The sequence below is a fragment of the Lutjanus erythropterus genome, chromosome 9 (genome assembly GCF_056507025.1).
Source record: "Lutjanus erythropterus isolate fLutEry1 chromosome 9, fLutEry1.hap2, whole genome shotgun sequence".
NCBI classification, from domain to species: domain Eukaryota; kingdom Metazoa; phylum Chordata; class Actinopteri; order Lutjaniformes; family Lutjanidae; genus Lutjanus; species Lutjanus erythropterus.
In genome coordinates, this window is record NC_139325.1 from 25719682 (window position 1) to 25733884 (window position 14203).

Below are 14203 nucleotides of genomic sequence, written 5' to 3' on the forward strand. Positions count from 1 at the left end.
TACATATACATAGAATTATTGAATAATAACTGATTACTCAAGTAATCCTTGGAGCTCTAAAATGTAATGAAGCTTTTTGCAATAAATAAATAAATAAATATCATTTTTATGTTATTATAATTTAAATGAATTAATCTGAGAACTTTTCAGGGACATCCTGTGGCAGAGTGCCACAGACCCATATTGGAGAATGAATGGAAATGAGTGGAAGCTTGTCGGCTGCAGGTCTGCACATTGTTAGAAGAACATTACCTGTAAGTGATGATGTTTGTATGTTCTATTTAAAACTACTAGACATTGCATCAGATCAACCACTGTGCACCTCTGGAAGACTGTTGGTGTTTGTGGCAAGGAAGTGTTCACTTTCACTGGTTGCTTGTATGTGTGTGTGTGAGTGTGAGAGAGATGGACCGCTCTTTTCTATAAATATACCTTCCATTGCAGTTTGCATCACTTCCTCTTTCTGACACACACACACACACACACACACACACACACACACACACACACACACATATAGATGGATGTAACTTAACAACGCTGAACAATTTCCTTATCTGCCATTGCGTAGTAACCATGTTGTGTGTGTGTGTGTGTTTGATCGTGTGTCTGTGTGAGTGTGTGAGTGGAAAGTTGTTTGGTGTAATGGCACAACGTGTGGGCTGGGAAACAGCTGGTGACTCCAGTTTACACGCATGGATGCATAGAGTCCTGTGTGCTGCTACAACGGGCTACTATATGTCTGTGATAGCACATGTGTATATACATTAATGTGTGTGTATGTGTGTATGTGTGTGAGTGTGTGTCATTGTTCTGTCTAACTTACTGAGAAACAGAGCTGGAAAGTGGTGTCTCAGCCACCACGTGACGTAGGTTTCTGGTGTTTTCCAAACCAAAGAAGTGGAACCAGCAGTGACGAGGATGTGATGTCATCATCAGGCCCCACGTCTCATGCTACTCTTTTGTCGCTTTCTTTTTGTCTGTGTCTATATTTCCGACTCTCTTGTCTCTGTACAGTATCTGTCTGTCTGTGCATTTGTCTGTCTGTTTCCCTCCCTGTCTTTATCTCTCTGTCGTTGGGAGTAGGCGTTCGCTTGGCTGTTTTTCTTTTTTCTTTTTTTATGAATGGGATGTGTTGTTTACTCTCTGACAGCTATTTCTGTCAGCGCTGATGATGAACACATACAGTGTGTGACCACACTAACTTCCTCCTCTATCGCCTTCCTTCCTCTGATTGGCTAAGACTCTCCTCTCAATGGCAAAGGCTGTGCGTCTTCAAGGTAGTTGCGAATGTGTGTTTTTTCTAGTGGGAGTACTTGTGTGTGTGTATGTGTTTGTGTGTGTATGTGTGTGTGCGTAAATGCATGTGGGCCAGAGTGTTGAGGGGTCTCAGTGGGCCTTTTTTTTTCAGAGATAATTGAAAAAAACATCCTGTTTCCAAGGGAGAGAGAAACAGTTACATTTTTCTTTCCAAATGATGTCACACAGCCCACACCAAAAAGAACAGATTTATATTTCAAAGTATGACTGCAGCAGCCTCACAGATATCAAGTAATTTGCAACTTTCTTGTCAAATCTTACATCATTCAACCATGAAACTAAAACTGTAGCATTGACCAGTGTTGCTTAAGACTAAGATGCTTTTCCCTGTTGCACATTTAAGGTGATTTTCAATTTTTCCCACTTTATTACTGAAAAACTTAGTTTAAACTGTTCCCAGTTAAAGATGTGTCATTTCCTGGACCTGTAGTCCAATAAAGATCTCAAGATGTCAATAAAGATCTCTGCACACCGACAGCAAAGTGAAGACATGGCATGAAATTGCGAATAATTCTGAAGCAAATTTCAACATGCCTGACTATTCATATCAAGCATAATAAGATTGTGTGAATAAATTATTTAAGTTTGTATAAAGAAATAATACATACATGTTCTAACTTTGTGACACCACAGAAATATGTGTTATCCACCACCCGACCAAATGTGAATGATTAAAAAAAAAATAAAAAGGCTCATAAATTAGGTTTTAAAATCATGAGAAGATGAGCAGTTTTCTCTGCTCTGAATCACCGGTGGGGTCTGTCCACTCCGCCTTCTCAGACGACTATGACCAGACAGAAAGATGCTCCATCTAGCTGCTTTATTGGACTTGTTTAGACATGTTTGCGATACCAGAACCAGAGGATGCTGACCTTTTAACTCACTGCAAAACCAACTCGTTTCTCTCAGCCTGTAATACGATGGTACTTTAATACTAGACTGTGACAGGTGTCATTGGTCAGTCACAGGGTGGTGAAATAGTTAATTGTTGAGTCTCATTCACAAAATTTAAGACTTAAGAATAATCTAGATTTCTGTCTTTCTGCAGAATCTTACTGTGTCTTTATGTACACTTGTGGTTTATTTTGTCACTCAACCTGATGTCGCTATTAGAATAATAACATATCAGCCCTGTGATTTTCATGTTAGTTAGCAAGTTGTTTTAGCTGCCCTCTGAAGTGGTTTTGAACATGCCGTCGGGACATTTTTGTAGTTTTTGTGTAACCTCCTCAAGGCCTGAAAACATAAATTGCACAGGCAGTATATGTATGCACATGTTTGTGTTTAAGCATTGACACACAAAGACAGTGGCTGGAAGGCCTTTATGCTCTAAATGAATCCACCACGGTTTGGATAATACATACGTGCAAAGCCTGAGGTTGTAATTTTTTGGGATGAGAATATTACAGGACATGTGCAGTCCTGTGCCTAATTACCCATGTGTTGTAAATACGTACATGAGCTGTGTTTCTGTGTGCTTGTGTGTGGGTGTGTGTGGTAGCGGTATGTGTGGGAGGTTGTGTTTGATTGATGTGTGAATGAGTGGGGCTTGTAGGGTTGGGGTTTTAGATGATAGAGTTTGTGTCAGAGGGCATAGAGGTGACTTTCGCTTAATCCTTTTGTAACTTGACTTTGATGAAATGCAACGTGCAGAAAGTCAGGGCCCCTTGTTTGAATTCCCTGTAGTGTTGTGTTGCTTCATGGCCGGTACAGATGAGCTGAATGTTTAATTAGCATGCCACAAAAGATCTGTACTAACAAGCCACATACAATGCTTAAAAACACAAACACACACGAACACACACATTTCTCATATATTATTATTCTCCACTGTTTTGTTGTGGACATACACGCTTGTGTTTATTTTGTGTGTGTCCGGAATGGGTTAGCACATTAATACGTACAAATCATCACTGAACCATAAAATCTGTGCCGTATAATGTAATTTAAAGGGTTAGTTCACCCAAATTTAAAACATTTTTAGATATTTTTGGTTTTGTTTCCAGGTTTTTACAAACTGTATCAGCCTCTGAGATTCTTGGCTCCACTCCAAAAATGTAGGCAGATGCAATTTATTTTTTGGAAGCTCTTTCTACTGAAAAATAGTCCCTATGGAAACAGCTGTCTGTGTTATCTGTGGAGTATCTAGAGATGTGGGTGCATGGTTTCTTAAAATAAATGTTGGGTTTATTTTTTTAGTGTCACTTCTCAAATTCAATTTAGCATTGCAGACAAAATTGTATTCATAAAATTGCATCAGTCTTTCCACTGTTCCCACAATCAACAACTCTGCTTTACTTACTTGATTTACTTACTTATTTAGGCTCCATAGCTCCGAATGGACCATAGGCCATCGACAACACCTCTACATCTGACGCAGCTCTGGGCTGTACTTTCTACCTCTTTCCAGCTGGTTCCCTGCCTCTTGAGTTCTGCTTCAGTGCCCTGCATACAGCTGTTCTTGGGCCGTCTTCTCTTACGTTTCACCTGCCGGTTCCAGGTCAGGGCCTTGTGTAATGCTAGACGCTGGTTTCCTCAAGGTGTTGCTGATCCATCCCCACATACGCCTCAGGATCTATTTCCCTATGGCCTCCTGTCTTCCTCACTGCCACAGTGCCATGTTGTTGATGGTGCTGAGAGTCGGGGTGGAAGGTTGTGGTGATGCCTATCCGAACAACCTGGGTTCTGCCTGTTAGGAAGATCAGGATCCAGTCACAGAGGGGCACTAGATCTCTAAACTTGATTCCAGTTCTGCACATCAAATGTAACCTATATACTATGTGAAATATGTCAATGCAGTACAGCATTAGCTACCATGCAGTTGCCGACCAGTGCTTTACAACTACAGAAGAATTTAGATTGAAATAAAAAAAAAATATATATATATATATATATATATATATATATATATATATATATATATATATATATATATATATATATATATATATACCATGATATAAACCTTTACCGTCCAAGCCTCAAATTATACTGTAATATACAGTAAGTTTTAGGCCATACCACCCAGCCCCAGTCTGAGCCATTCATCCACCACAGCCTGCTCCCTACCCAGACTTTGTCGCTTGTTATATTATATCATTTAAATCCTTTAAGTCTTTCTGGCAGAAAGCCCTGACAGCTAACTTCTCTTAATACCGGTACAATAGTGCACTTGGTTAAACCTGTTGGGACTTCAGGTTGTAGCAGCGAGAGGTTAAAAATGTCTACAAAGACATCTTCCAGTTGATTCGTACACACCTTAAGAGCTCAGCCAGGAATGCCACCAGCTCCAGGTGCCTTGCATTGATCAGTGCTTTTTAAGGATCTGAACACACCCGACCTGAATACAGCAAGTGGTCATGACTCCTGGGCCTTTTGTACCTCCTCAGGTACAAAAGCCCCTCAAAGTTGCTCTCCAGTGTTTGCATAGAAAGTGTGTAGTTCATTTGGGAGAGATGCAGATATAATCTCAGCACTGCTGGTACTGCTCGTAAACACAGACACTAAATTATGAGGGGAATGTTTTCAGAGAGAGTTACTTACCAGTCATGATTGTCTGCTTATGTTGACTTTCACTAAGCCTGAAATAATTACTGTCTATTGGTCATAAATAAATGCTTGTAATTATGTTTGATAATAAACAAAAAATATGGAAACAATATGGAATTAAGTTTTATGATTTTTTTTTCCAAACAAAGTTCTCTTGCCCTGTCTCCCACTCACTACACTGTCCAACATTTCTTTTGCTAAAATTCAGTATTGACATCTTTGCCTGCTGGCTGTTTGTGTTTGTGTGTGTGTGTGTGTGTGTGTGTGTGTGTGTGTTTGAACTGCTCTGAGGACATCCAGTTTGAGTGTTTCTCCTCCAGTGCTCTTTCCGGTTGAGGAACAGTAGTTTTTCTGTCGATGGGGCTTATGGATTGGTACATTCAGCATCCCTGCCCCTACTCACTCGCCCACACATGCAAACACAGAAACAAACTAGAGTCCGACTTTGTTGCATTGGTCAGGTGACAGAAGGGGCACTTTTTGAGATAAAGCATTTTTGTTTACATAAGTAACACTAAAACAAATTGGACAACAATCCTGCCATGTTAACAACTTAATTGTTGTGTTGTTGGTCCGTGCTTTGTGGAGAACTAAACAACAGACACACAGAGAGCTCTTTCACATAGACTGTGATGCGTGATGCACGTCAACGTTGCACGTGGTCTCAGTAATTGTGTGTCCTGTGTGCCCTTTAGCAATCAAGACAAATAACTTAAGGCCTAGCTGATGCTATAACCTTAAGCCTTAACTAACAATTCGTTAGTTGTAGATGAGAAGAACATGCTGTCTCTTCAAGCAGATGATCAGTATTGATACGACACGCTGTCAGTGATAGATAAGAAGAGTCTTTGTGTTTGCCTGTTATGGAAAAAAGTTTGTGCCCTGAGTTGCACAGTCAGTGCATTAATTCATCCAGTGGCAGGTAGACTGGGGTTGTGAGTTCATGTATTTCATTACTAAATTCAATTCAATTTTACTTGTGTAGTGCCAAATCATAACAAAGTTATCTCAGGGCACTTTTCAAATTATGCAGGTCTAGACTGTTCTGTTTATAAAGCCAATTGTTCCCAACAAGAGCAAGCACTAAGGCGACTGTGGTGAGGGGAAAAAAAATTATTTTATAACAGGCAGAAACCTCAATCAGATCAAGGCTTTTTATTAAGAGAGGACGGCCATCTGCTGGAACTAGAGACAAAGACAAAGATAAATGGCAGACTTCCTTTCTTGGTGTTTTGAGAATTTACCCTTTTAGGATGACTGTTTTGTTGACTTCAGTGTCATCTCACATATATTAAAGTTTAATTAGTCTTCTGTGGTTTTAGAAGCTTTCAGATACGCAAGGTAAAAACCTGCCTTCATGTGCATTTTCTTTCTGTGCATAAAAAAATGTGCAGAAACACTGAAAATGTGAATCTTGAAATCGGTCTATTGATACAGGCGTTGCTGCCATGCTGTATTTCTCTTGTCTTTTCTGCGTTGTTTTTACCATTGGAGGCTCGACTGGCACACGTTTAATTAAAATGTTATCTTGTTGTGCCCTCTTCTTCTGGTTTAATGGTAGCTGACTGGAAAAATAGTGCCTCTGGCTGTTTATCTCAACAAACCCATTCCTAATAATCAGTTAACGCTGGATGGATGGATGATTTTCTCGAAATTTTTGTTAAACTTTGCACTAAATTTGAATGGGAACATAGCTACGCATTAAATTAAAGATGTCAAGTTGTTGCTTTTCCAGGCCCTTCAGCAACTTCTTTTAATCATCATCAAAGTTTGTTTTTCTTTTCAACATAGATGAATCACAGAGCAGATCCAAGTCTGCTGGGTACCAGGCTTGCTCAACCATTATGGGAGCACAGAGCAAAAAACTTTAGCAAACTTTAGACAGACAATGCAACATGTATGTATGTAAACACTGACACTCACATTTACATGTATGATCAATTTGTCACCACTTAACTGAACTGTTTTTGGACTGTGTGAGGAAACCAGAGCACCTGGAGAAACCCACCATCATCTCCTCATGAGATAACTGACTGGACTGTCAGTCGACATTCAGACAGAATCAGGTGTTGCAGTGTTTTGCTGCTGGGTTGTGCCATACTTGCCAACCCTACTGATTTTCCCAGGAGACTTGTTTTTCATTGCCCTCTCCCCATTTCATCTCAGGATTGCAATTCTCCTGTATTTCTCCCTATTTCTTACAAATTTTCACACTTTTTTTTTTTCATTTTCATCATTACAAACTGCTTGGGACACTGTATAACATATATAAGCCTGAGATTACTCTAAAAGTCAACTCTTTCCACTCAAACGACAATAAAGCTACACTAAACTAGACTTCCTAAAAGTCTTCCATAAGTTTTGAAGGGGCATGAATATTTTTTAAAATTAATTCTCTTGTCAGGGCAGGAGCAAAAACTAAATGAATAAACGAAAACTGATAAATATTAGTTTATGTCAGAGATTTATGCAAGTTCATGCTAGAGAGACAAATTACTCTCTATTCTCTCTATTCTAAACACATCGACACAACCCAAAGACTCTTGTATTTTGCATCATAAACTGCAAGCCAGACCCAGACGTTGATGCTGGGTACACAAAATAAACCATAGTCACAACTAAGGAGTATCATGAACTGTGGATATTATCCGTTTTCAGTGATACTTAAGGTGGACTGTAGAGATATTCTGATTGCTGGCTTTTGATTGGGTTGTCTTTCTCCAAAAGCTGACTCCGCTGCAGCCCAAACAGAATGAGAAGACCTGCATTTTCACCACAGCGCATGACTATGTCTGAATATGGCCTACGGGTGCTAATCTGGTCCACCTTGATGCCAAAGAAAATTCAATTCCACTTAAAAATAGAGACATTTAGTCTGTTCTTCAAGATGCCAAGCAGAACTTCACTGACTAAGTTATGTAATTGTGGTAATGGGCATACTCTGTAGTTTCCAGGGTCCTCGGGGCTGTCGCTCACAGTGCACTCCATCCTCATCTGTCAAGGCTGGGACTTGATTCGGCAGCAGAGTTACTAGCTTATTAACAGTTTGCTTGGTTGGATCCTGTCAGGTAAACTTGTCTTTTCCTCTCCGTGTCTGTCCTCTTCTTGCTCAGTGACGTCACGCCTATGTTGCTGATGGAATCTCCTGTTTGGTGTAGCAGCAGGAAAAAGCCAGTCATCGGGTCACTACAATGACCGGACAACTGCCTTAGAGAGTGACATCACATGCACGTCTTGCTCCAGCAGCTTTACCATACACACAGTAGACAAGGTAAGCCGGGGAAGCCCTCACACACACACACACACATGCATGCACACACAGACACATAGCCACACTCACTAATCCAATTAGGACATTAGTTAGTCGCAGCCTGGCCTGGGCCTCATCAGACTCATGCTGATCCAGTTATTGCTGGATGGATTGTCCGGGCAATCCCAGTGTTTCCCTGCTCTAAGGTGCTTAAGTGGCACCACATCAGGAGGACACCTCATACGCACAAAGGATCCCCTTTCTATTTTTGTGGACATACACGCCGCCTGTCCGGTGAGTCAACAAAGATGAGAAAGAAGCCAAGAGTGACTTCCACTCAGTCAGCAGAGTTAAAGAGAATGAACCGGAAACCTAGAGCTTAGCCAGGGATAGAGACTTTCCCCTACGCACTCGGCTCTGTCTACACAAAACTCCTAATCACATGCCAGGAATAGTCACGGACACACACTCTGGAAATTATTAACAAGAATGCAGAACAATCAGCGGATGGAAGACCTTGGGATGCTGCTTTCACCCACCAAACATGCACTCATTTTCCAAGTGCTAGAAAACCATTGATACCATTTGTTTGGAGTGTGTGTGCGCGCGTGTCTGTATTTTTTAAGAGCCTCTTCATTAAACAACACACCAGAATGCGGCTCACTCCAAACAAGGCCACAAGTCCATACAGAGGCTCTTACCCAACACTCAGTGTGTAGTGAGGCTCTGCAGAGCTGTTATATTCTCTTTTATTCTCTTTTGTACACACACAAACACACCCTGCATACCGGCAGGGTAACTGACTACAATGGCCTGTCCCCTTTTCATATGATGAACTGCATGCACTCGCATGCAGACAACGCATAAACGGACAAACGGCAAACACACGCTGCAGGTAGGAAAGAGACGCCAAGGGTGCGTTTTGATGGAAGGAAGCTCATCAAAAGGCGACAAGAGCAAACGAGAGTTAGTTGTGTGTGTCATGTGTCATGTCAGGCCCTCCCTTATGCTAATGTACCATTCATCTGTGTCATAGAGTGATAATGACTCTCAGCGCAGAGAGGCTCGCTGAAGCACTTAGAGAGTGAAGCTCTACTGTCCACTCACAGTCTCTGTACACCTCCGACTTTCTATGTGTCTGTTTCCCAGTTTCTGTTCGTATGGCTGTCTGTTTCCGCACTTCCCTGTCTCTGTCTCTCTGTCTGTCTGTCTCTGTCTGTCTGACTCTCTGTCTCCACACTCTGCTCTTTTTGTCTGTTTCCCTGTTTTTTTTTTGTCTCGGTCTGTTTCCCTGTTTACCTTACTTGTCTGTCTTTGTCTCCATTGCTCATTTTTCTGTCTGCTTGCTGTCTTTCTTTTCCAAGCCAAATTTCTGTTTATGAATGAGTCAGGAAGAGTGTGGCTCTTCTATTTTTCTGTATCTTCATCATCATGGATATGCATGCATAAAATTAGGCTATTGTTGATGTATGGTTCATGCATGTTATTATTAGTCATTCAATTTTTACAATAAAGACAGACAGGTTGTCACTTAGTTGATGGACCACAATATGATGATGTAACAAAACATCAATGTCTTTGTGACAATCTTTTTATAAAAATAGCATTTGCAGGACAAACATTCAGTGTTTAATTGTTTGGATTTTTGTACATTTCGTAGACGTGCATAATCAGCTACTCATTTGTGTTTTCGCTACATTTTTGTTTTCTTCATCTTTCTATTACACTTGCAACTAATGATTAATTTCATAGTCTATTAATCGGTCGATTATTTTTGTGATTAACTGATTAATGGTTGTTTGGTCTATAAAATGTAAGAAAATCGCTTCCCAAAGCCCAAGATGACATCCTCAAATGTCTTATTATGTCCACAATCCAAAGATATTCAGTTTACTGTCCTACAGGAGTGAAGAGACAAAAAATATTCACATTTGAGAAGGTGGAATCAGAAGATTTTGACCTTTTTCCTTAAAAACTGACTCAAACCGATAAATTGTTGGTGATAAATTTAATAATTGATTAATAATTGATTAATCATTGCAGCTCTAATTTTGAGAACTGCATTATTTTCAGAGCTGATTTTGTCACAAGGGGACATTGTTTACTGTAGCCTGTGATGTCCGGCATCGTCTTACAACGGGCAATCCAGCAACTTTTATTGACAGAAAAGCTGAGTGACACTCATTTCAAACCAGCACTTGTTTTAAATATTCTAGTGCTTTTGGAGCCTTTTGCATACTGAAGTTCATCTGTGGTTAAAAATGTGTGTGTGCTATGATGTGTCTCATCCAGCCCGGGACAGCTCTCTGTGTTTCCCAGGCGAGCAGCATATGCTAGCAGTTGTCCAGTGTGAGTGGACGGCCTGTCTGACATGGAAAGTGAAGGAGGAGGAGAGAAACTGAGGTTTTCAGCTCGAGGGGACGTGGGGGGATAGCACATAGCCCTGGGGAGATTTAACGATGTACAATGCAAGTGAGTGAGTGTGTGTGTGTGTGTGAGTGAGTGTGTGTGTCTCTGCCTGAGGTGAACTATAGGCGATGTTGACGCTGATGTGTTCTGATGGACTCTTACACAGACACAGACCCTGCCTGTGACTCACAGACGAGACGCACGTATCCCCTGTGGGACAGCCTGAGGAGCACACACACACACACACATACACACACATGCACACACACAAACACACAGACATTCATATGCTTGCCAGGTTAGATATCTGCAGGAGCCACTCATGGATCTTGTTCTAGCAGGATTGGAGCGGGGAGGGGAGTGTGGGATTGTCGGGATGTTTGACTGCAATTCTTCTGAGACTGAAGCTGCACTTGAAACATCTCATTGTGTCTCTGTGCATTTTTTCCTGCAGTGAATTTCTCTGTGAAATTGAATTGGGACTTCTTGGGGTTTCTTGCTCACCTCTGGCTCACCCTTACACTGGCATAAATGTGTGTTAGCAGCACAATGTTCTGTTCTGTTACTGCCTATAGTGTCGGCCATGAATAGTCCTTATTGAGTGGCTGTGGGAGTGAGTGAAGGAGTTTTCTGGGTGCACGGGCGGCTGACTTCTCTCAGGGCACTGACTGCAAAAGTTTCGGACAGCGACCGACCGGAGGGTGCGGGGCTTGATAAAGACGGATGATGAGCCTGGACGAGGAGAGTGAGGCGGCACTCAAGTCGTAGCTCTGAGCCAAAGACTTTGCCTCATTCTCTCCCTGACTCACTGCACATAATCAGACATTAAAACATGAGTAAAACACTTACATTAGCCATCGCTTCCTTGTGGATGAGGACGCCGGCACGCGCTCACAGACATGTATGAGCACAAGACAGAAACGAAGACACAAACACACAAATCTTGCAGACACAGAAAGAGCCAACGGGTTAATATGAGCTGTGTGTGACGCCAACCGTATGCTCGTTATAATAGTGCTGGGAGCCTCCAAGTGACAGATATCACACACACACACACACACACACACACACACACACACACACACACACACACACACACACACTCAAACATACACATATACACAATGGATGATCAGTGGGTCATTTTGAGATCAAAGCATTCATCACAAGTGACTGCCCATTTATTAGGAGAAACAAACAGTGACCTCATTATCAGTGTAGTCCTGTCAGTCAGCTGCTAGATGCAGCAGTTGCTTCTCTGTGGACGTGAAGCCATCGTGTGCTTTGATCCTCTGAAGTAATGATGTCTGTACTCAAGAAGCTGGTAAGAAGAAAGATGCAGCATCAGAGTGTGAACTTCAGCTGGACATACTCTTTAGCCAGTGTCTGACCTGCTTTTTGAGCTGCACAACTCTTTTAGAATCGGATTGAATTTCAGCTTTGACTGGCGTTTGACGTGCATCGCGCAGAGGGGAGCGAGGACTGATCAGCTGCTCCTGAACGGCTTTCTGACATTTCCGAAATTTTGGTTGGCCATTGTCAGGCTGTTGCAAGTTAAGTTACAAGCAACTGTTAAGTTTCAGCACACATGATGGCACAAATGATCAAGACAGCATGTTTCTGCTTTATAGCATTATTGCTAGCAAACACATTTTTACCTGCCTCAGAGCCTTCAAACAAATCTTTATTCACAATTGTCAGTTCAATCACTGAGCCTTTTTATTTTATGATTTATATACAGTGTGAGCACTCAGGTCATGACATGGATCTCGTAAAGCAACAGTGAATGTGTGTTCTGAGTTTTTCACACCACAGAAACTTGTGGTATTAACCACCCACTCAAATTTGAATTATTAAAAAACATTCTAAGTTTATAAAATTAGGTCTCAAAACCATGAAAAAATGAGGAAAACATGAATGTCTACTCTGAAATGCTGGAGGCCTGTCTGCTCTGCTGTCTGTGTCCAACACCATTTTGACCTGAAAATGACCTGAAACATGTACCTTCTGTCTAGCAGCTTTATTGGACATGTCCAGACGTGTTTGAGCCACCAGAGCCATAGGATGGTGACAGGATGGTATATTTTCTTCTTCATTGTCAAGTTGTTGTAAGTGAAGTGAACTGCTGGGTTGATTTGCACTGAAAGAGTTTTGACGTACGTTCTTAACTGACCAATGTGTTGGTTTGTAGGGCTTACATACTGTTGGGGAACGATGGCTCCGGCACGTCACTGAGCCATGACACAGGTCTGCCCAAAACATCCTGAACACAGAAACCATGAAAATTTACCTGTCTAACTCCACAATTCAGTAGTACACAGTTTGTACATAGCAGATGATTTACTTGTATAGTGGGAATTGAAATTGTCGTCCCTTTAGTTTTAATGTATATGAGGGGAATTATTGCAAACTTTTTATTTTGTGGCATTGCGCACCATCTTGTCATCACTGAGACTGAGACTGAGCTTAAATAGATGAGACAATAGCACACGGAAAAGGAAAGATTCCTTGGTGTATCCATCAGTGCATATCACACACGATAAGTGTAACAAAACCAAAAAAACGATCTAACAAGACAAAACAGACAAGAGAGAGAACCAGTAGAAATGTCCTTCAGATGGTTTGCCAAGAGCAAAAAACAACCTTGAAGATTCTTGATGTGACTGAATTTATAGCACAGCAGTTTAGGAGTATCCTTTCACCCTGTTCAGAAGTTTTCTGTAAGCTGCCAGCTATTCATACTTGAATGCATCTATTGTCCCTCATGGGCTCCTGTAGGTGACTTGTGGGAACTGGTGACGGAGGGATTCTTTCCAGTGCATTCTGGGTGTGAAAAATGGATTTGATGTTTTTTTTTTTTTTTTTTTTTTTTTTTTTTTACTGAATTAAAAAGAAAAGAAAATGCAGCCTAAAGTAGAAATAATAAAATATGCTGGCACGACAAAGCCAGCATTAGGAAGAAATGGCAAAAACTGTGCCAAAAACAAAACAAAACAAAAAAAAGGACCTCAAGGGCACAATTCTCTTCTGCTGCAAGTTTCCAGCAGTGGGAAACAAGCATGAATGTGTGGTATATTATGATTTAAAACAACTCATAATTGAACAAATGGACAGCTCTTTGCCAAAATGCAGTAAAAATGTACTATGTCTCTGTTCTGACTCTGGCATGTGGTTAAGTGTGTGTTCATGCCTGTATACTGTATGTGTGTGTGTGTGTGTGTGTATGTGGTGAAGGCGTCTTATGAGGGATGCCCACAACTACATATCTTAGTTAATCTCCCATGAGACCTTTGTGTGCAAGATATGCGTGTCATATTCTTTCTGTCTTAACTGCTCTAACGTCCCGTAAGGTGTGCCTCTGTGCCGTTTCTGACATCATGTTAACTGCCTGGTGAACCTGATCCACATCCATTGTCTCAGCTGCTGTAACAAAAGTTAAGTTAGATAAAAGAAGATAATGAAACGGGGGCAAACCTGGTCTAAACAGTGTATTAAAGGATATTTCTGCTCGACTAAAACTTGCATATTATTGTCATGGCTTTGTCTCTCATTTCTGTCAGTATTAATTGCAGAAAAGAACCTTGACGCCGTCACAATAATCTCACTTTGAGCTTGGAAAATGCCCAGATTTTTTATGCAAACCTGAGTTACAAAGTGGCACCATGGAGCTTGACA

At 41.2% G+C, this 14203-nt stretch overlaps 1 long non-coding RNA gene across 2 annotated transcripts in view; it reads left to right on the forward strand.

Annotated features, from left to right (window-relative positions):
• LOC146321638 (uncharacterized) overlaps positions 1 to 8132 on the forward strand; it is a 47789-nt gene extending 39657 nt beyond the window's left edge. Inside the window, exon 3 of one of the 2 annotated variants that reach the window (XR_014771363.1) lies at positions 7983 to 8132. This is a non-coding gene — a long non-coding RNA (uncharacterized LOC146321638). Of the gene's footprint in view, positions 1 to 3643; positions 4189 to 7982 lie in introns of those variants that run through there. The other variant, XR_014771364.1, reaches the window with a different exon arrangement.
• The last annotated feature ends 6071 nt before the right edge of the window (positions 8133 to 14203 follow it).